Source organism: Anoplopoma fimbria, chromosome 24, assembly GCF_027596085.1.
Source record: "Anoplopoma fimbria isolate UVic2021 breed Golden Eagle Sablefish chromosome 24, Afim_UVic_2022, whole genome shotgun sequence".
NCBI classification, from domain to species: Eukaryota; Metazoa; Chordata; class Actinopteri; order Perciformes; family Anoplopomatidae; genus Anoplopoma; species Anoplopoma fimbria.
In genome coordinates, this window is record NC_072472.1 from 4,905,871 (window position 1) to 4,929,953 (window position 24,083).

Sequence of the window (24,083 nt, forward strand, 5' to 3'; positions counted from 1 at the left end):
ATGTATAACATCTATAATATCTATCTTATGTATAAATAATAACTCTGACCTCAGGATCTTGATGGCAAAATCTCTTTTTAAATCCTTTTGTAAAGTAATAACTATATTATCAGCCTATGCACGTCATAGCAGCGGTGGAACAGAGCGTTGGCTTTAAATGAATAACTTTTCTCTTTAATTCATTGATTTATTTGTATTTGTTTGAATCTTTAAATAATCATAAACAAGAGGATGGCTTTGAGGAGATACAAAGAGTCACAATGCATTGTGGGTCTTACCTGCCATGGATGCAGTGTTGACAATGACCCCTCTGCGACCTCCAGTCAACTTGTTCATGTGCTCCAGGGCCAGGTAGGTTACCTTGACAACGCCCACCTACATGGGTGCACACGGAGGACGGAGGAGCTCTGCCAGGTGAGCAGATGTTAATATGTGAAGAGTTTTTCTAATATTGCGGGTAATAAGTAGTGTGATCTGGCTGAGGTCAGACTATAATTTCTTACCAGGTTCATGGAGACGGTTTTCTCCCATTCCGCCTCGTTCAAGATGCCGGCGTTGTTGCACAGGACGTCTATCCCGCCGAATGTCTCCACAGTTTTCTGAAAGGCAGCTTGAAAACAGGGAATGACTTTTAATTTTGTGGCCAAGTTGAACTCTAGCAGGCCGGTCGTAAAACATTTTCAGTGGTGATAATGAAAATAAGTGCGTGTCACCTTTGATTTGCTCCTCTGATTCAACCTTACAGTTGAGGAACAGAGTTCTCTGTTGTCCGTACTGTTTGTTGAGAGCTTCCTTCAAACTCTTCCCTGCAGATTCATTCACATCCAGGAGGGCTACCTGCACAGGTGGAGGACCACCAGATATATAAACATGTGCAATTCATGAATGCATTTTTTGGGATGGTTTCTAGAGATATACTGCCATTCAATGGGCACAGAAAATATATATGTATATGTCACAAAAACTGATGTCGATGAATACTTTTACCCATGTTTAAGTCATGATTAACTGCCAAACATACACTGTAAGTAATGCAAAACACAAAATAAGAGCTCTTGATTTTATCTTTTATGTATTACTTTGTAGTAAAACGTTCACCATTAAATGCAACTCTCAAAAAACTGCACATTGTTACATGTTATTGCACAAAATATATACACAGAATTGCAAAACTGATGGCTCTTTGCTTGTTGTAATGTGAACAATAACACACAGGTGCCCATAAAATGTGTAACTGTGTCTAAACTCTTACCTTGGCACCGTTTTGCAAGAGTCTGCTCTAGTTAGCACTGCAGTTTTACCATTTAATGCCATGTCAGCTGTTCTTCAACTGTACAGGATCAACGCTGGACGAACAAAAGGATGAAGCGATAGAAGTTAGTGAGCTTTTTACACAGGGACACGGTGTTCAATATCTGTCAAACCCTCCTGGGCAGAGATATCTGAAATACCAACAGCCCATAGATTGGATCGATGTGGTCACATGACCGTCAATGCTCCTTGTCTTTATGGTTTAGGTCCAATCCCAATGTCCCATTTAAAGCCTTATGGCTCTAAAGTGGTACAAATATAAACCAAAACATGTTATTTACAATTGTTTTTTGTGCCTAATTTGAACGTCTTTCAGGCTCCCGTCTCACCAGATGAGAGGTATAATTGTTGTAATTTTGTCAAAACACCTTTAATAACAAACATTAAAATAAATGGTTGATGAATAAACCAGGTGTGTAAGATAGACATGTGTAAAATGCAATCTTAAATGCCCAATGTTAAAGTTCATGTATTAAAATTTGTGGCCATTGTCTTTGTTTACCTTTTCTTTTCTAGAGTTACATTATTATTCAGAATAGTTACATTAATCTTTTCTGTGTTATTTGAATGTTGACCTTTGGATATCTAGTTTTACATTTCTTATCAACATTTCTCCTCAGAAGGAGTGAATGATTGAAAGTACCCAATTTTTAGTTCAGTACAGTAACTTATTTGTACCTAAAATGAACAAAATCTTTTTCTTTGACACATGTTGACTTACATCCATACTGTCATCGTGTTGACAGTCCAATAATTTCCATGATTTTTGAAGTGATATCCAAAATTCCCTGTGTAAAAACCTTTGACTCTAATATGTCAACAAAATTAAACCAACATTTTGAATCATGCCAATTAGCACATATTTATTAAGATAATGTCGCGTTGCAAAAATCATTATCAGGGGATATGCAAAAGTTCACAGTATGGAGAATATGTGCAATGTACAGAGATAATATGAATCTGTGAATGTGTGTTTTTATATGTTGAAACTGGTTGTTAAAGTCTGAAATTGGTCATGATTTTTGATTTAATGTTGTTCTAGGAAGTTAATTTGGTTATTTTGTAGGAATTAAACGTGGTCATTACTATGACTTTATTGCGTTTTAATAAAATACACTTGAATAAAAAACACTTTGTAAAAGAATACACTGGTTTGTATTTTACTCTTTTGGTAATTTTATTGTACTTTTTACAAATGTGAAGTTCACTGAATCATCACAACTTTAGACCAAGTTGAATAATTACAGAAAAATACAGAAAGTGAGAATTTATTTCTAATTGAATTTTTTTTATTTAATTAGTTATTAGATGTTGAACTGTGTGTGGGGAACCGGAGAACCCGGAGAAAACCCACTCACGCCACCCCAGTAGTCGAACACACAAACTGAGAGATGGCTCAGGTCCGGGAATCGAACCCTCGCCTTCTAGCTGTGTGTCAACCACTGAGGTGGCGATGAGAACTGGAGTACCTGGATGTGGGGCAGGACTGGAACTCTGTGTTGAATTCATTTTGAAGGAAAAAAAGACACATTACGAATCTTTTTTTCCCTCAAGATGAAAACCACATTAAAGAGTTGTTTTTGTCTTCAAAGGTCAATGAATGTGGGAGAAACCGGAGAACCCGGAGTAAACCCTAAGCGCTACCTTCACCTACACAACGCTTACCTCATTTCTCCGCCTGCACATGTTGGCGATGCCTCGGCCGATGGACGAGAAGAACTTGGAGATGCTGCTGCTCTTCGTGGACGCCATCACATGGTCTTTGACGGAGGAGACGATGCAGCTCTCAAGTGCCGCTTCCCTAATTTCAGAGAGAGAAGCACCATTTCTGCACCGCCCCACTTCTTGCAGAGGTCCCTGAAGATGGTCTTGTCGAGGTTGCTGAAAGTTTTCTGCGTGACGTCAAAGCGGACGCCCTCCAGCTCGGCCCACGTCCTCTCAAGCAGGCGCAGTATGATGGCCTGGGGTTCGGCGGTGGTCGAGGTCACCTTGGATTTCTTGAACGCCCGTGAAACCAGCTTCTCCATGAAGATCTCCAGGGACATCTTCTGCTTTGCGTCCTGCAATGTGTTATCCTGCAACGGAGAAGCACGATTCGGCGGAGAAGCACTCTTCTGGTGGACGACCTCAGGTGATGGTGTCCGTGCCGGTGTCGTTGTCCGTGATGGTGTCCTTGCCCCTGATGGTGTCGGTAATGGTGTCCGAGCCGGTGTCGGTGATGGTGTCCGTGCTGATGTACGTGTCCGGTGATGGTGTGCGGTGGTGTACGTGTCCATACCGGTGTCGGTGATGGTGTCCTTGCTGGTGTCGGTGATGGTGTCGGTGCTGGTGTACGTGTCCGTGCCGGTGTCGGTGATGGTGTCCGAGCCGGTGTCGGTGATGGTGTCCGTGCTGGTGTACGTGTCCGTGCCGGTGTCTGGTGTCGGTGATGGTGTGTCGGTGATGGTGTCCGAGCCGGTGTCCGAGCCGGTGTAAGTGCTGGTGACTCGTTGGCCTTTAAGGCGCGTCTCATCCTTTTAGCGAGACGGTCCACCTGAGTGTTTTGCCACCACTCCAACAGACCCAGGAAGTTCCACACTTTGTCCCAAATCTCAGCGTACATGTCAGCTTGAGACTGAGGAACACTGAGGGTCCCGTCTGACTCACTCCCTCTAGACGCTCCCTTGGGTGGCTTCCTCTCCGTCACACGTCTGAAGATGAAGTTACTCAGCACCCGTGTGATGATCAGGGCTTTTCCTTTTGGAATCCTCTTTAACATGGGCAGCACACATTCCTGGTTTCCGGCCTGTGGGGTTCCATCGTCCGCTGTCATGGTGGGGATGATGTCATTTATGTCTGACAGCGTCAAGGGGCCGCTTTTAGCTTTGGAGTGATGCTGAAATTTGGTCTTTAGTTGAACCAGCATGCGATTCAGCCAGGTTTTGACAAAGTGCTTTCCAAAAAAGCTCTTGAGTTTGCTTCCTTTGTCTGTCTTAGCCGGCTCGCTCTCCTGTTTGCCCTCCACTTCCTCAGATTCCTGCAGCTCTTGAAGGATGTCCTCATCAACTGTTATCTCCAGGGAGCTTTCAGACTGCAACCTCTCGTACTCAGAGTCTGACATTTCCTCCAAGAGAGAGTCAGTGATGCTACTCATCTCCCTCTGAATTATTTCTTGGGGTGATTGAACTCTCTCCGTCTCTGTCACGCTGTCTGATGGGACCTTCTCTGGGTTTTCTGTTCTCACAGTTGAAACCAGTGTTTGATAGTGCTCATCACTGTCTGAGTTTTCTGGTTTTGGAGACTCATCAACTGGCGACTCCAGGTCGGTCATCACCAGGTCTTGGCTTTTTCTCTGCCGTTGTGGTCGAGGTGTGAAAATCCTTTTCATCTTGCCCGTAAATTTCTTTGTCATTTTCAGGGCGTGATGAACCATTGTGTTGAGTCTTCCAGGGGGAGTGATGTGCTGTGAATTGACACTTGCTGCGACCTCTGTGTTGATCAGGTCTTGCAAGCGGTCCATGCTTTTGCACTGGACATGGCCTGGGATGTCCAGAACAACCTGAAAACAGAGTGTGACTTTGTCGCCCAGTCTGGCCTTGACGTCTTCTTCAGACACCGACATGTCTTTGCTCCCTAATTCTGTCTCGTAGGCTTTGGACAACGTTGTTATCACCTCCAAAACCAGTTCTGCCATCAAAACGTTGGTGGTGTCATCTGGGGTGCCGGATTTTAACAGTCCCCACTGTTCTGCTGAAAGCCTCTTAAAAAAGGAGTCGATCAGTGGGTGAATTTCAAAAGAGACCTCCATCACCTGCTCCTTCTGTGCTTCTTTTGATTCATTTATGGTGCTTGTTGCCGTTTCATTATGGCCGATTACCTTCTGTGCTTTGATCTTCCGCTTTGCATCCTGCACTGTGTTATCCGGCGCCGGAGAAGCACGATTCGGCGGAGCAGCGCTCTTCTGGTGGACGACGTCAGGTGATGGTGTCCGTGCCGGGGTCGGTATCGGTGATGGTGTCCGTGTGTCGGTATCGGTGATGGTGTCCGTGCCGGGGTCGGTATCGGTGATGGTGTCCGTGCCGGGGTCGGTATCGGTGATGGTGTCTGTGCCGGTGACGGTGTCGGTGATGGTGTCCGTGCTTGTCTCCGTGGTGGTGTCAGTGCTGGTGACTCGTTGGCCTTTAAGGCGCGTCTCATCTTTTTAGCGAGACGGTCCACCTGAGTGTTTTGCCACCACTCCAACAGACCCAGGAAGTTCCACACTTTGTCCCAAATCTCAGCGTACATGTCAGCTTGAGACTGAGGAACGCTGAGGGTCCCGTCTGACTCACTCCCTCTAGACGCTCCCTTGGGTGGCTTCCTCTCCGTCACATGTCTCAAGATGAAGTTACTCAGCACCCGTGTGATGATCAGGGCTTTTCCTTTTGGAATCCTCTTTAACATGGGCAGCACACATTCCTGGTTTCCGGCCTGTGGGGTTCCATCGTCCGCTGTCATGGTGGGGATGATGTCATTTATGTCTGACAGCGTCAAGGGGGCGCTTTTAGCGTTGGAGTGATGCTGAAATTTGGTCTTTAGTTGAACCAGCATGCGATTCAGCCAGGTTTTGACAAAGTGCTTTCCAAAAAGCTCTTGAGTTTGCTTCCTTTGTCTGTCTCGGCCGGCTCGCTCTCCTGTTTGCCCTCCACTTCCTCAGATTCCTGCAGCTCTTGAAGGATGTCCTCATCAACTGTTATTTCCAGGGAGCTTTCAGACTGCAACCTCTCGTACTCAGAGTCTGACATTTCCTCCAAGAGAGAGTCAGTGATGCTACTCATCTCCCTCTGAATTATTTCTTGGGGTGATTGAACTCTCTCCCTCTCTGTCATGCTGTCTGATGGGACCTTCTCTGGGTTTTCTGTTCTCACAGGTGAAACCAGTGTTTGATAGTGCTCATCACTGTCTGAGTTTTCTGGTTTTGGAGACTCATCAACTGGCGACTCCAGGTCGGTCATCACCAGGTCTTGGCTTTTTCTCTGCCGTTGTGTTTGAGGTCTGAAAATCCTCTTCATCTTGCCCGTGAATCTCCTTGCCATTTTCAGGGCGTGATGAACCATTGTGTCGAGTCTTCCGGGGGAGTGATGTGCCAGTGTGAATTGACACTGGCCGCGACCTCTGCGTTGATCATGTCTAGCAAGCAGTCCATGCTTTTGCACTGGACTTGGCCTGTGATGTCCAGAACAATGTTAAAACAGAATTTGACCGTCTCCCCCAGTCTGGCCTTGACGTCTTCTTCAGACACCGTTATGTTTTTGCTCTTTAATTCTGTCGCGTGGGCTTTGGACAACGTTGTTATCATCTCCAAAACCAGTTCTGCCATCAAAACTTTGGTGATTTCATCTGGTCTGCCAGATTTTAACCGTCCCCACTGTTTTGCTGAAAGCTTCATGAAAAAGGAGTCGATCAGCGGGTGGATTTCAAAACTGACCTCCATCTCCTGCATCTTCTGTGATTCCTCTGATTTATTCATGGTGCTTGTTGCCGTTTTATTATGGCCGATTACCTTCTGTGCTCTGTGCTCTGAGAGCTGACTGTCCTCGTCGCCTGTTGGGTTAAAACTGACGAGCAGTAGAAATGTTGGCTGGATATAGGCTTCAACAAATGTCCTACTTCAAAGAATCAAAGCCATGACATCACACATCAAAACCACTGGATCACAGCTGAAGCCAAACAAAAACAACTCCCGCAGCTCGGCAACCGTTCCTAGGCAACGGCGGCACAATTCCAAACAGACAAAAACTCTTTTATGTGGTTTTCATCTTGACCACACCTAGGTCTCACCTGGAGGTGGTCTCACCTCTCGAGCTCTCATCGCCACCTCAGTGGTCGACACACATCTAGAAGGCGAGGGTTCGATTCCCGGACCTGAGCCATCTGATTCAACTGATTCAATAAAAAAATTAAATTAGAAATAAATTCTCACTCATCTTTTTCTGTATTTTTCTGTAATTATTCAACTTGGTCTAAAGTTGTGATGATTCGGTGAACTCCACATTTTTATAAAATACAATAAAAAGTACCAAAAAAGTTAAATATAAACAAGTGTCTTCTTTAACAACAGTGAGGTTCTTTTGTATTGAAACTTGTATCAGCAATAAATTTATAGTCATGACCAGAAATTCTACAAAATAACCAATTTAACTTCCCAGAAGAACAACATTTAATCAAAAATAATTTTCAATTCAAGACTTTCAACATATAAAAACATATATTCACAGATTCATATTATCTCTGTAAATTGTTCATATTCTCCATACTGGGAATTCATGCACATCCCCTCACATGTTGAACACTTTATATGAGAACAAATTAATCCATTAAGGTGGAGTGAACACAGTACATCATTCTTTCAATTCTCTTTCATCAATTAGATAAACAGAATAAACTAATTTCATATTAGATTCTATGTTATATCAGACTATAATTATCAGAATATTACCTATATTCAGGCTCCCTCATGTGGTTTAACTGTGAACTGCAGATATTCATCTTATGCTATTTTAATACAAGAGCCTGAATATTGGTAATATTCTGATAATGATATTCTGCTTATAACTTTAAATGTAATATGTAAGGCTAGAGTTCACTCTGTTTATTTAATAGATGAGAGAAAATGAAAAGAATAAGGCCAGTTCACTCATGGATTCATTTGTTCTCATATAAAGTATTCAACACGTGTTCATGTTTTTATTAACACATGCTATTACACAAAGTTGTTATATATCAGTTGTATGTCTCTTCTAAATGGCTTGTTTACCTGTTCAATATAATACAAGTAGATGAGGAAATGGCACTTTAAATGGTTAGTTAATTTTAATATTTTACATACTTGTTACAGCATTACTCCCAACTGGGAGAAACTTTATTTTCTTATTATTGTACTTTCCAAGACTGCATTGAATTCCGCCGTTACAGATAACAACACGTTACATTTTTATTATGGTTTGAACATATCATTCCATAAAAGGGTTTTTAAGGAGTGAATGTTTGAAAGATTGTCTGAAACATATTCTAAAATACATCAACAAAACTATACTATGATGATGTTGGCTATAAGTACTCAAAATTGTAATTTATCGAAAGATAAAGAATTGGGTTCGATTACGTGAACAACCCTCACTTCAACACCCCTTTGTCCACAAACACTTGTGTCTCAGCAGCCAGCTGGGAAAATTGTCCCATTCTGTCATAAATGTTGGAGAAGAGGTCAGTTTGTACGAGAGCTGGACAAAGGGCATTGAACCGTATATCGTAGCCCGCGGCGGTGGAGGCAGCCTGGGAAACGACACACACACACACACACACACACACACACACACACACACACACACACACACACACACACAACACACACACACACACACACACATACAACTAGGTTTCAACTTCCTAGAGGAAAAATGTATAATGTGATCAATAAAAGGATGATAAGGTCAAGCTGTAACTTTCTTTATCAATAAACCTTATCGTATAGTAAACCGTCCTTACCGCCATGGCTCGAGTGAAGCCATCACTCCTACTGAGTAGAGGGCCGAGACCTTCAGGATGCGGATTACATGAGTCATATGAGAACATCATTTTTGTTTGTTTTCATGGCAGAATTTACCTTTTAAATACAGTAATCACGCTACATGACAAATTTGTTAAATTTCCCCTCTGTGTTCTGTGACAGTGAGATGAAATATTTCACAACATTTGTAAAATAAAAAAACTGGTTTCTTTTTTTTAACAATTCCAACCTCAGGATCGTTTCAATTATTTTTATAAAATCAAAAAAATATATTAGAAGTCTAGAAGAAGTCATACCAGATGTGGAACAGAAGGTTACCAGCTTTAAATTTAAAAACGTTGCTGTTTATTTGTATCTTTGATTGATTGTTTTTTTTTTTATATATTTATTTGATATTACGTAGTCATATCTTATGTATAACATCTATAATATCTATCTTATGTATAAATAATAACTCTGACCTCAGGATCTTGATGGCAAAATCTCTTTTTAAATCCTTTTGTAAAGTAATAACTATATTATCAGCCTATGCACGTCATACCAGCGGTGGAACAGAGCGTTGGCTTTAAATGAATAACTTTTCTCTTTAATTCATTGATTTATTTGTATTTGTTTGAATCTTTAAATAATCATAAACAAGAGGATGGCTTTGAGGAGATACAAAGAGTCACAATGCATTGTGGGTCTTACCTGCCATGGATGCAGTGTTGACAATGACCCCTCCGCGACCTCCAGTCAACTTGTTCATGTGCTCCAGGGCCAGGTAGGTTACCTTGACAACGCCCACCTACATGGGTGCACACGGAGGACGGAGGAGCTCTGCCAGGTGAGCAGATGTTAATATGTGAAGAGTTTTTCTAATATTGCGGGTAATAAGTAGTGTGATCTGGCTGAGGTCAGACTATAATTTCTTACCAGGTTCATGGAGACGGTTTTCTCCCATTCCGCCTCGTTCAAGATGCCGGCGTTGTTGCACAGGACGTCTATCCCGCCGAATGTCTCCACAGTTTTCTGAAAGGCAGCTTGAAAACAGGGAATGACTTTTAATTTTGTGGCCAAGTTGAACTCTAGCAGGCCGGTCGTAAAACATTTTCAGTGGTGATAATGAAAATAAGTGCGTGTCACCTTTGATTTGCTCCTCTGATTCAACCTTACAGTTGAGGAACAGAGTTCTCTGTTGTCCGTACTGTTTGTTGAGAGCTTCCTTCAAACTCTTCCCTGCAGATTCATTCACATCCAGGAGGGCTACCTGCACAGGTGGAGGACCACCAGATATATAAACATGTGCAATTCATGAATGCATTTTTTGGGATGGTTTCTAGAGATATACTGCCATTCAATGGGCACAGAAAATATATATGTATATGTCACAAAAACTGATGTCGATGAATACTTTTACCCATGTTTAAGTCATGATTAACTGCCAAACATACACTGTAAGTAATGCAAAACACAAAATAAGAGCTCTTGATTTTATCTTTTATGTATTACTTTGTAGTAAAACGTTCACCATTAAATGCAACTCTCAAAAAACTGCACATTGTTACATGTTATTGCACAAAATATATCCACAGAATTGCAAAACTGATGGCTCTTTGCTTGTTGTAATGTGAACAATAACACACAGGTGCCCATAAAATGTGTAACTGTGTCTAAACTCTTACCTTGGCACCGTTTTGCAAGAGTCTGCTCTAGTTAGCACTGCAGTTTTACCATTTAATGCCATGTCAGCTGTTCTTCAACTGTACAGGATCAACGCTGGACGAACAAAAGGATGAAGCGATAGAAGTTAGTGAGCTTTTTACACAGGGACACGGTGTTCAATATCTGTCAAACCCTCCTGGGCAGAGATATCTGAAATATCAACAGCCCATTGATTGGATCGATGTGGTCACATGACCGTCAATGCTCCTTGTCTTTATGGTTTAGGTCCAATCCCAATGTCCCATTTAAAGCCTTATGGCTCTGGAAGTGGTACAAATATAAATGGGACGGTGTTTTTTGTGCCTAATTTGAACGTCTTTCAGGCTCCCGTCTCACCAGATGAGAGGTATAATTGTTGTAATTTTGTCAAAACACCTTTAATAACAAACATTAAAATAAATGGTTGATGAATAAACCAGGTGTGTAAGATAGACATGTGTAAAATGCACAATCTTAAATGCCCAATGTTAAAGTTCATGTATTAAAATTTGCCATGGGCCATTGTCTTTGTTTACCTTTTCTTTTCTAGAGTTACATTATTCTTCAGAATAGTTCCATTAATCTTTTCTGTGTTATTTGAATGTTGACCTTTGGATATCTCCTTTACATCTCTATCAAGGTCTCAACGGTGAATGATTGAAAGTACCCAAAATTTTAGTTCAGTACAGTAACTTATTTGAGGAAATGTACACGCCACTGTACCTAAAATGAACACATTTCAATCTTTTTCTTTGAGCACATGTTGGACACGACTTACATCCATTGATTGTAGTGGTTTTGTGATACTGTCATCGTGTTGACAGTCCAATAATTTCCATGATTTTTGAAGTGATATCCAAAATTCCCTGTGTAAAAACCTTTGACTCTAATATGTCAACAAAATTAAACCAAAATTTTGAATCATGCCAATTAGCACATATTTATTAAGATAATGTCGCGTTGCAAAAATCATTATCAGGGGATATGCAAAAGTTCACAGTATGGAGAATATGTGCAATGTACAGAGATAATGTGAATCTGTGAATGTGTGTTTTTATATGTTGAAACTGGTTGTTAAAGTCTGAAATTGGTCATGATTTTTGATTTAATGTTGTTGTTCTTCTAGGAAGTTAATTTGGTTATTTTGTAGGAATTAAACGTGGTCATTACTATGACTTTATTGCGTTTTGTAAAAGAATACACTGGTTTGTATTTTACTCTTTTGGTAATTTGTATTGTACTTTTTACAAATGTGAAGTTCACTGAATCATCACAACTTTAGACCAAGTTGAATAATTACAGAAAAATACAGAAAGTGAGAATTTATTTCTAATTGAATTTTTTTTATTTAATTAGTTATTAGATGTTGAACTGTGTGTGGGGGAACCGGAGAACCCGGAGAAAACCCACTCACGCCACCCCAGTAGTCGAACACACAAACTGAGAGATGGCTCAGGTCCGGGAATCGAACCCTCGCCTTCTAGCTGTGTGTCAACCACTGAGGTGGCGATGAGAACTGGAGTACCTGGATGTGGGGCAGGACTGGAACTCTGTGTTGAATTCATTTTGAAGGAAAAAAAGACACATTACGAATCTTTTTTTCCCTCAAGATGAAAACCACATTAAAGAGTTGTTTTTGTCTTCAAAGGTCAATGAATGTGGGAGAAACCGGAGAACCCGGAGTAAACCCTAAGCGCTACCTTCACCTACACAACGCTTACCTCATTTCTCCGCCTGCACATGTTGGCGATGCCTCGGCCGATGGACGAGAAGAACTTGGAGATGCTGCTGCTCTTCGTGGACGCCATCACATGGTCTTTGACGGAGGAGACGATGCAGCTCTCAAGTGCCGCTTCCCCTAATTTCAGAGAGAGAAGCACCATTTCTGCACCGCCCCACTTCTTGCAGAGGTCCCTGAAGATGGTCTTGTCGAAGTTGCTGAAAGTTTTCTGCGTGACGTCAAAGCGGACGCCCTCCAGCTCGGCCCACGTCCTCTCAAGCAGGCGCAGTATGATGGCCTGGGGTTCGGCGGTGGTCGAGGTCACCTTGGATTTCTTGAACGCCCGTGAAACCAGCTTCTCCATGAAGATCTCCAGGGACATCTTCTGCTTTGCGTCCTGCAATGTGTTATCCTGCAACGGAGAAGCACGATTCGGCGGAGAAGCACTCTTCTGGTGGACGACCTCAGGTGATGGTGTGTCCGTGTCCGTGATGGTGTGTCTGATGGTAATGGTGTCGGTAATGGTGTCCGAGCCGGTGTCGGTGATGGTGTCCGTGCTGATGTACGTGTCCGTGCCGGTGTCGGTGTCGGTGATGGTGTCCTTGCTGGTGTCGGTGATGGTGTCGGTGCTGGTGTACGTGTCCGTGCCGGTGTCGGTGATGGTGTCCGAGCCGGTGTCGGTGATGGTGTCCGTGCTGGTGTACGTGTCCGTGCCGGTGTCCGTGCTGGTGTCGGTGATGGTGTCCGAGCCGGTGTCCGAGCCGGTGTAAGTGCTGGTGACCCGTTGGCCTTTAAGGCGCGTCTCATCCTTTTAGTGAGACGGTCCACCTGAGTGTTTTGCCACCACTCCAACAGACCCAGGAAGTTCCACACTTTGTCCCAAATCTCAGCGTACATGTCAGCTTGAGACTGAGGAACACTGAGGGTCCCGTCTGACTCACTCCCTCTAGACGCTCCCTTGGGTGGCTTCCTCTCCGTCACACGTCTGAAGATGAAGTTACTCAGCACCCGTGTGATGATCAGGGCTTTTCCTTTTGGAATCCTCTTTAACATGGGCAGCACACATTCCTGGTTTCCGGCCTGTGGGGTTCCATCGTCCGCTGTCATGGTGGGGATGATGTCATTTATGTCTGACAGCGTCAAGGGGCCGCTTTTAGCTTTGGAGTGATGCTGAAATTTGGTCTTTAGTTGAACCAGCATGCGATTCAGCCAGGTTTTGACAAAGTGCTTTCCAAAAAAGCTCTTGAGTTTGCTTCCTTTGTCTGTCTTAGCCGGCTCGCTCTCCTGTTTGCCCTCCACTTCCTCAGATTCCTGCAGCTCTTGAAGGATGTCCTCATCAACTGTTATCTCCAGGGAGCTTTCAGACTGCAACCTCTCGTACTCAGAGTCTGACATTTCCTCCAAGAGAGAGTCAGTGATGCTACTCATCTCCCTCTGAATTATTTCTTGGGGTGATTGAACTCTCTCCGTCTCTGTCACGCTGTCTGATGGGACCTTCTCTGGGTTTTCTGTTCTCACAGTTGAAACCAGTGTTTGATAGTGCTCATCACTGTCTGAGTTTTCTGGTTTTGGAGACTCATCAACTGGCGACTCCAGGTCGGTCATCACCATGTCTTGGCTTTTTCTCTGCCGTTGTGGTCGAGGTGTGAAAATCCTTTTCATCTTGCCCGTAAATTTCTTTGTCATTTTCAGGGCGTGATGAACCATTGTGTTGAGTCTTCCAGGGGGAGTGATGTGCTGTGAATTGACACTTGCTGCGACCTCTGTGTTGATCAGGTCTTGCAAGCGGTCCATGCTTTTGCACTGGACATGGCCTGGGATGTCCAGAACAACCTGAAAACAGAGTGTGACTTTGTCGCCCAGTCTGGCCTTGACGTCTTCTTCAGACACCGACATGTCTTTGCTCCCTAATTCTGTCTCGTAGGCTTTGGACAACGTTGTTATCACCTCCAAAACCAGTTCTGCCATCAAAACGTTGGTGGTGTCATCTGGGGTGCCGGATTTTAACAGTCCCCACTGTTCTGCTGAAAGCCTCTTAAAAAAGGAGTCGATCAGTGGGTGAATTTCAAAAGAGACCTCCATCACCTGCTCCTTCTGTGCTTCTTTGATTCATTTATGGTGCTTGTTGCCGTTTCATTATGGCCGATTACCTTCTGTGCTTTGATCTTCCGCTTTGCATCCTGCACTGTGTTATCCGGCGCCGGAGAAGCACGATTCGGCGGAGCAGCGCTCTTCTGGTGGACGACGTCAGGTGATGGTGTCCGTGCCGGGGTCGGTATCGGTGATGGTGTCCGTGCCGGGGTCGGTATCGGTGATGGTGTCCGTGCCGGGGTCGGTATCGGTGATGGTGTCTGTGCCGGTGACGGTGTCGGTGATGGTGTCCGTGCTTGTCTCCGTGGTGGTGTCAGTGCTGGTGACTCGTTGGCCTTTAAGGCGCGTCTCATCTTTTTAGCGAGACGGTCCACCTGAGTGTTTTGCCACCACTCCAACAGACCCAGGAAGTTCCACACTTTGTCCCAAATCTCAGCGTACATGTCAGCTTGAGACTGAGGAACGCTGAGGGTCCCGTCTGACTCACTCCCTCTAGACGCTCCCTTGGGTGGCTTCCTCTCCGTCACATGTCTCAAGATGAAGTTACTCAGCACCCGTGTGATGATCAGGGCTTTTCCTTTTGGAATCGTCTTTAACATGGGCAGCACACATTCCTGGTTTCCGGCCTGTGGGGTTCCATCGTCCGCTGTCATGGTGGGGATGATGTCATTTATGTCTGACAGCGTCAAGGGGCGCTTTTAGCGTTGGAGTGATGCTGAAATTTGGTCTTTAGTTGAACCAGCATGCGATTCAGCCAGGTTTTGACAAAGTGCTTTCCAAAAAAGCTCTTGAGTTTGCTTCCTTTGTCTGTCTCGGCCGGCTCGCTCTCCTGTTTGCCCTCCACTTCCTCAGATTCCTGCAGCTCTTGAAGGATGTCCTCATCAACTGTTATTTCCAGGGAGCTTTCAGACTGCAACCTCTTGTACTCAGAGTCTGACATTTCCTCCAAGAGAGAGTCAGTGATGCTACTCATCTCCCTCTGAATTATTTCTTGGGGTGATTGAACTCTCTCCCTCTCTGTCATGCTGTCTGATGGGACCTTCTCTGGGTTTTCTGTTCTCACAGGTGAAACCAGTGTTTGATAGTGCTCATCACTGTCTGAGTTTTCTGGTTTTGGAGACTCATCAACTGGCGACTCCAGGTCGGTCATCACCAGGTCTTGGCTTTTTCTCTGCCGTTGTGTTTGAGGTCTGAAAATCCTCTTCATCTTGCCCGTGAATCTCCTTGCCATTTTCAGGGCGTGATGAACCATTGTGTCGAGTCTTCCGGGGGGAGTGATGTGCGGCCAGTGTGAATTGACACTGGCCGCGACCTCTGCGTTGATCATGTCTAGCAAGCGGTCCATGCTTTTGCACTGGACTTGGCCTGTGATGTCCAGAACAATGTTAAAACAGAATTTGACCGTCTCCCCCAGTCTGGCCTTGACGTCTTCTTCAGACACCGTTATGTTTTTGCTCTTTAATTCTGTCGCGTGGGCTTTGGACAACGTTGTTATCATCTCCAAAACCAGTTCTGCCATCAAAACTTTGGTGATTTCATCTGGTCTGCCAGATTTTAACCGTCCCCACTGTTTTGCTGAAAGCTTCATGAAAAAGGAGTCGATCAGCGGGTGGATTTCAAAACTGACCTCCATCTCCTGCATCTTCTGTGATTCCTCTGATTTATTCATGGTGCTTGTTGCCGTTTTATTATGGCCGATTACCTTCTGTGCTCTGTGCTCTGAGAGCTGACTGTCCTCGTCGCCTGTTGGGTTAAAACTGACGAGCAGTAGAAATGTTGGCTGGATATAGGCTTCAACAAATGTCCTACTTCAAAGAATCAAAGCCATGACATCACACATCAAAACCACTGGACCACAGCTGAAGCCAAACAAAAACAACTCCCGCAGCTCGGCAACCGTTCCTAGGCAACGGCGGCACAATTCCAAACAGAGAAAAACTCTTTTATGTGGTTTTCATCTTGACCACACCTAGGTCTCACCTGGAGGTGGTCTCACCTCTCGAGCTCTCATCGCCACCTCAGTGGTCGACAAACATCTGGGGTGGCGTGAGTGGGTTTTCTCCGGGTTCTCCGGACCCCACACACAGTTCAACATCCAACAACTGATTCAATAAAAAAATTAAATTAGAAATAAATTCTCACTCATCTTTTTCTGTATTTTTCTGTAATTATTCAACTTGGTCTAAAGTTGTGATGATTCAGTGAACTTCACATTTGTATAAAATACAATAAAAAGTACCAAAAAAGTTAAATATAAACAAGTGTCTTCTTTAACAACAGTGAGGTTCTTTTGTATTGAAACTTGTATCAGCAATAAAGTTATAGTCATGACCAAAAATTCTACAAAATAACCAATTTAACTTCCCAGAAGAACAACATTTAATCAAAAATCATTTTCAATTCAAGAGTTTCAACATATAAAAACATATATTCACAGATTCATATTATCTCTGTAAATTGTTCATATTCTCCATACTGGGAATTCATGCACATCCCCTCACATGTTGAACACTTTATATGAGAACAAATTAATCCATTAAGGTGGAGTGAACACAGTACATCATTCTTTCAATTCTCTTTCATCAATTAGATAAACAGAATAAACTAATTTCATATTAGATTCTATGTTATATCAGACTATAATTATCAGAATATTACCTATATTCAGGCTCCCTCATGTGGTTTAAATGTGAACTGCAGATATTAATCTTATGCTATTTTATTTGTCGACCGGGATTCAAGAGCCTGAATATTTGTAATATTCTGATAATGATATTCTGCTTATAACTTTAAATGTAATATGTAAGGCTAGAGTTCACTCTGTTTATTTAATAGATGAGAGAAAATGAAAAGAATAAGGCCAGTTCACTCATGGATTCATTTGTTCTCATATAAAGTATTCAACACGTGTTCATGTTTTTATTAACACATGCTATTACACAAAGTTGTTATATATCAGTCGTATGTCTCTTCTAAATGGCTTGTTTACCTGTTCAAGATAATACAAGAAGATGAGGAAATTACACTTTAAATGGTTAGTTAATTTTAATATTTTACATACTTGTTACAGCATTACTCCCAACTGGGAGAAACTTTATTTTCTTATTATTGTACTTTCAAAGACTGCATTGAATTCCGCCGTTACAGATAATAACACGTTACATTTTTATTATGGTTTGAACATATCATTCCATAAAAGGGTTTTTAAGGAGTGAATGTTTGAAAGATTTTCTGAAACATATTCTAAAATACATCAACAAAACTATACTATGATGATGTTGGCTATAAGTACTCATAATTGTACTTTATCAATCAAAATCATAAACGTAAACACTCTCTCTCTCTCTCTCTCTATATATATATATATAGCACGGATATGCATATCATTAAGCATTTTTAATGATTATATTGTACTATATATATATATATATATATATATATATATATATAATATATATATATATATATAGTACAATATAATCATTATAATCATTTTTAATGATTATATTGTACTATATATATATATATATATAGTACAATATAATCACGGATATGCATATCATTAAGCATTTTTAATGATTATATTGTACTATATATATATATATATATATATATATATGATATATATATATACATATACATATACATATACATATATGATTATATTGTACTATATATATATAATCATTAAAAATGCTTAATGATATATATGTATATCCGCAAGATAATGATGCATATGGAGAGCACGTTGATCAGTCCTTCGGGATCTCTTGGTCTCTCGACCTTCCTCGTTAGTATAGTGGACAGTATCTCCGCCTGTCACGCGGAAGACCGGGGTTCGATTCCCCGACGGGGAGTAACTTTTAACTTTTAATTTTATTTTGGTCGGATTTGACTCCATGGTGGAACTTTAAGAAACCTGGAGATCTATTACATATTATTATTGTCAAGTCTCTTTACTGAGAAAATCTTTATCCGTTTTGTTAAGTTTTGTGGTTAAATGAGACAAAACTAATCTGATTAATCCTTCAGATAATCTATTGAAATACAACATGATAATGGAAGATACAAAACACCACAGTGTAGCTTTATCTTTGGTAATTTTCCATGTCTAAAATAGCACTCCATCATCAATTCGATTTGTCAATTAATTTTCAGCTTTATAAAGTTGCATTTCCTTTAACCAATCTCTATCATGGTTTGAGGAGTGACAATATGTTGATTGGTCAGATGGAGTCACATGACAAGTCAGGCTCCTCCACATATATAGCCCTTCCCCCTATATAGCCCTTCCTCGTTAGTATAGTGCAGTGGTTCTCAAATGGGGGTACGTGTACCCCTGGGGGTAGGTGAAGGTACTCCAGGGGGTACGTGAGATTTAAAAAATATATATTTAAATTAGCATCCATTCTAAAATCCTTTAAAAATAGTTATTTAATAAATATCCAATAAAATATAAGTGTAAGTTCATGAACTGAATTCAATGCAACAATGCAATCTTCAGTGTTGACAGTTTAATAAATCAGACACTGATGGCAGAGCGCTGTGTATTACATCTTTTTTTCAACCAAAAATGCTTTGCGCTGGTTAGGGGGTACTTGGCTGAAAAAATATTTCACATCACTGAAAAAAGGTTGAGAACCACTGGTATAGTGGACAGTATATTTTCTATAGTCGGATACGGTTGTAACATAGTTCCATTAAGATCAGTAAGAACCACAAAGAAGCGATTGATTGACACAAATATTATTTTGGATACTTTATCTATAGTGTTTATTTGTTTATTTGTACGGTTGGCAAAGCTACAACCACGATGGTTTTTGTCGTTGTGTTATTTCAGTAAAATTGCATCTCAGTCATTTGTTTGTGTTTTGAAAAAAGGCACAAAGCTTTTGGCTTTGGGTGAAATAGCTATAGGCAAAATCTTTGTTACAAATGTGGCCCATATAGCAAATGTTGCTGATCAGCAGACACATGTTAAACTGTTACAAAACAAATCCAGTCTAGTCTCCCATCTTCCTGACAAACTTTTAGTCTTAAGAGGGGTTGTTTCTGAGCTGTATAGTCACTCAAAGACTTCACTCAATGACTGTGAAATTTGAATTTATGTCTTTGTTGCTGTATATTTTCCTAACAGAGGCATGTGTCACGTATAGGGATTATATAGAATATTGGTATGTGTTGGGTTTATGATTAAACTCATAAAGGTGTCGTTGGCATACACAAAGGAGAAGCTCTGACAGAAGTAATATCTTTCTATTTGTCGCTCTACTGCCCCTCCAATTCCCCCTTAACATAATCTGAATATATATAAACTTGTCTTGTACAGTTAAGTTTTGTATGCATAGGATCTTTGTGCATGACAGGACCAGACAACAATAATAAACACAGTTGTTTCCATATTGATTCGACTGCACCTTTAATGTTTTTTTTTTACAAGAACACAACACCAACACACAGTTATACATTAGTACATATTTGCACATTTATGAAAAAAGTCAATTTAATCTCATGTTTACATCAACAGTATTAACACCAGCAAATTCCTCAAGGTTTAAATAAAGTCTGCATATTGTAGAGCTCTTATCATAACCAAATATGTTGTTTATGCACCTTTGCCTTTAATTCATTGTCCCTTCTGTAACAAAGGTCAGCTATAGTCTAGATCTCGGCGATGACCGGTAGTATCGGGGCCTTGAACCTCCTGGATTGTCTGAATGTGGTGCGACAGCCGGACACCAAGATACGAATGCCTGTCTGTCTTTCTGCTTGTCTGTTAGCTGAGAATGCACTTTCAGTCCGTTTTGCTTCATCTTCCTGTTTTTCAGAGCCCGTTCCTCTCTCCGCACCACCTTTTGGACCCTGATTTCCATCTGACCCGGAGACAGATGGTCGACGTGAGGAGTCAAAACAGGAAACTTGCCACCCTGTCTTCTTCCCCTCCTCCGTCCAACCTCTGCGGACAAGCCGGGCTGCAGTGAGGAGGGAGTCCGTCTGGCTGTGCAGCTTCTCCAGGGAGGCTGGGAGCAGAGGCCCAGACATGGCCGACATCCCACCAAAGCCAGGAGGCACCGTCTCTGGCTTACTGCTATCCTCCATCCCCCCTGATGTCCCGATGTGTCAGGAACACTTGCAGGTACTAAAGCACCTGCAAATCACATTAAAACCTTAGATCAGAAGCCATAATGTCAAATAAGATTACATCATTGGTTCCCAACTTGGGGGTCAAAGGCCGCCAAAGGATAACAAATAAAATTCTGGTACTAAAAGCTTATTAATCATACTCTTTTCTCAATTTGCTTCTTTTTTATTGTTAAGTTGCAAGCCGCGCTTCTTTTTAAATGGTGCAAAAAGTTGGGAAACCTGGAACACTAAGTAATGCATTTTTAGATTAAAAGGAAAAGAACGAGAATAAATCGAAGCCATGTGTAGTCGAGGCCTAAATCAGCAATATTAGGATTCATTCGGAGTCAAGTTTCTATCTTCGCAATGAACTTAAATCCATTATTAACTCTAGTTTTAGCTCTGTTTTGGTCTCCATCAACTCCTCAGAAAAACACATATATACGGCTCTTTAGCTACTAAATGTTTCACTAAGTTCATGGTTGCTATATGGTTTCTTATTGTGTATCAACGAGCTGGAAGATGCTGAAATATTCTGAGACATTAATGCTGCAGCTGAGACAGTCTCTGTGTTTTCATCAGTTCTCCACTAGGAGGAGGTAGAGGTCAAGTGAAAGACTGTCACAAGAGAAACCAGTACAGTCAATGTCAGATCACACACTCTTGAATAGAGCTTTTTCTCCTTTTTCTCCATGTTTAGTCATGTTTCAATGTGTAAATGAACCAACCGATTTGAACTAACCTGTTGGTACTGAAGCGGTGGATGCAGAATTGTGGAGTCTTCAGTTGTGGAGAGCAGACTGAGGAAGTGCTGGATGTGCAGGAAGCTCAGGGCTGCAGAGGGGCTGGATGAAGAAAAAAAAAATTCTAGTTGAGATTCCAACGTTTCCAAACTATTCCTTAATCATTAGCCCGCAATTTGCAAAAACAATACATCATTTTAATTTGATGGAATGTAGCAGCCATAAAAAAGTCTTGAGTTTAATGCTTCACTCTATAAAAACATCATAAATAGTAGCGAAGAGTTAAAACAAGTTCATGCAGAATACATCTGGTAATTTTAGACAAAGTAAAATATTTTTTCAGACCTTTAAGCTACTTAAAGGGAAATAAAAACAGGTTTGCTAAATGATTCATTTCATTCAAGCTTTTAGCAACTCTTTGAAGCTATTAAATCTCACCAATCTCATCAATCCATCCTGATTACAACAAACAAGCTCATTTTAAGAAGTCTTTTAAGTATATTTTACTTAATCTAAGTAGTAACCACGTGTGCAAATGTCCAACCACATGTGCTCACACCAGTTTATGAGGTGTTTCTTCATCAGATGTCTTATCTGCATATGTAAATATGTATCTAAAAGCATGTAGCAATCATGCAAAAAATAGCCTCAGTTTTTCTGCATATTTACATTTTTTTTTTTTTTTACATATAAGTATTCACATAAATTGTCGCACAGGTGTATATTCAGGTAATACCAGATTTCAGTGGGAGATCCTCATTTCTGTCGTCTCTTCTTTCCTCTCGGGAATTAATGAGTCACTACTGCTCTCTCTGTCTGACCCCCTTTCTCTCTCCTCTCTCTCTCTTTCTCCCCCCTCTCTCACTATATAAGTGAGCTTTACTGGTGCAAAGTTCAGTTCTGAATATTGTCAACTATGTGGTAGAAATCTGTAATGAATGAAATCAAGAGAAACTGGGTCATGCATAACTATAAAAGTATAACAGTAGTAGTGCAATTGTAAAATATTGCATGTCCTATTGTATATTTTGCATTTAACATTGAAACACCGAAGCAATAGAAAAGAAGTGAAAAAAAAAATCCAAGTCAATTGTCAAGCTCGTTCTTGAGCATTCAATCATGGCACGTGGTATTCATCTTCAGATTCTTAGTTGTTATGGAGATGTACGTATCTGTTCATGTGTGAGTTGTAGCTGTTATGCTTTCGTCCATATCACCTTTGAAGCTTCTTCTCCAGCCCGAGAATGTCTTTGGCAGCTGTTTTAGGCGGAAAAAAGCTCTGATTAACCCACTATGCTTCCTGCCCAGCACCAAACCATGGACTGACAAAGTATGAGACTAGCTGGTGAACAAAGTGGAGCATTTAGCAGCTTAAGAAACAGATATGTTTTTGACAGGAGCTGGTGGAGACCAAAACAGAGCTTCTACAGACTTCATCAGGTGGCCAGAAACATAACTTTAAATGAATGTTGCTCTGTGTTTACTCGATATTTAAAACAGTTTGCTAACATTTTCGCCCCCTAGTGGCAGATAATAATGCAGGTTTAATTCAAAATACTGAAAACGTAAATGCCGACATTTTCAATATTCAGACCTTTTTACTAACTAACTGAGTTGCTAATACAGAAACATAAACAAAAATCGCAGGAGAGGATATTTTGGGGAAAACTAAGAAAATGTTTCCTTTTTATTTAGCGCTATTGCTTTCCTTTCAAAACATATTTGTTTCAAATAAGTTGTTAATAAGCAGAACATTTAGAAGACAGGTTTCCTGTAGCGGCTGCATGCATCATGTCTTTCAAATTAATCTTACAATCCTGTTTTATCTGCACTCAATCCGCTTATTGCTGAACTCGACCACCTTTGGGGGATTTCGTACAAAAGGTGAAGATTATATTGACTGTAGTTGGACTGTGACCTCATTCTTTGGGGCTGCTGCTCTGCTGTCTGTTTGCTCTGTTCAGACAGTCGCTCTCTGTTCTTCACCTCCTCTGGAGTTCAACTGGTTGGACACCAATGGTTTAAGGTCTGCGTGTCTGTTGAGTGACCACATATTTGATTAATAATATATTGTCTCAAAATACAACCCAGGTGTTTTTATTGTCTTTGATTAACTGCATTGTGTTATTTTCTATTAAAATGTTTGCAGCAGCCTGTTGCACTTGCATGAACAAGTATTAATATACAAGTCAAGAGCACGAGGTTGTTGTAATCCTAACTGCTTTTGACTATTCCACTAGCAGCTTTCCCCTCCATTAATAGAGCTCCTCAAATAGACCTGTACAGAGGGAACAATTGAGAGCTGTGTCACAGTAAAGCCGGGTTTCACTCAGTTTCTGCTGGCTCACGGTCAATCTGGGTCAAAGGTAATGGGAAAGCTGCTGAATTCAAACTCATATTTGTCAAATCCCTTGAAAAGAACAAATCAAACAATACATTGATGAAAATAACAAATCTTGTTTCTTTAGAAACAACAAAGAAAAACTAAAATCATTACATTCTTTAGAAACAACAAAAAACAAGCTGTATATTTATGCTATAAACTGATTAATCTTCAGAAAGTATTGGGAAATATGTTGGGGTTTTTTTTATTCATCGACAAGAAAAATACTTCAAGGCATAATATTCAAATAAGGAAAAAATAATACATAAATCTCAATGAGTCTTACCTCATAAATTCTTAAAGCCTTTTCATCAGTGTCACCATTTAGATTGCTCACATTTCTTGCATTTTTCCTGTGACAATAACTTTGACAGCTACTTACTTTGTGCCTACGGGCAAGCTTAAGTTAAAGATCTGTCACAAAGTTGTTCAGTAAAAAGCAAAGAGTTTCTCATGTTTCTGCTGACCCTCTCTCTCTTATTCCTGCTTTTATGGACATGA

At 41.2% G+C, this 24,083-nt stretch overlaps 1 long non-coding RNA gene and 1 other non-coding gene across 2 annotated transcripts; one reads left to right on the top strand and one right to left on the bottom strand.

Annotated features, from left to right (window-relative positions):
* Positions 1 to 18,118: 18,118 nt before the first annotated feature.
* On the top strand, positions 18,119 to 18,190 carry trnad-guc (transfer RNA aspartic acid (anticodon GUC)). The gene has a single exon. It is a non-coding gene; the product is annotated as a tRNA-Asp (tRNA).
* Positions 18,191 to 19,735: 1,545 nt separating this feature from the next.
* LOC129113952 (uncharacterized) lies at positions 19,736 to 22,037 on the bottom strand. Its single transcript, XR_008532406.1, has 3 exons — positions 21,936 to 22,037; positions 21,199 to 21,301; positions 19,736 to 20,481 (listed from the first exon to the last, which is right to left on the bottom strand). It is a non-coding gene; the product is annotated as an uncharacterized LOC129113952 (long non-coding RNA).
* Positions 22,038 to 24,083: the final 2,046 nt, after the last annotated feature.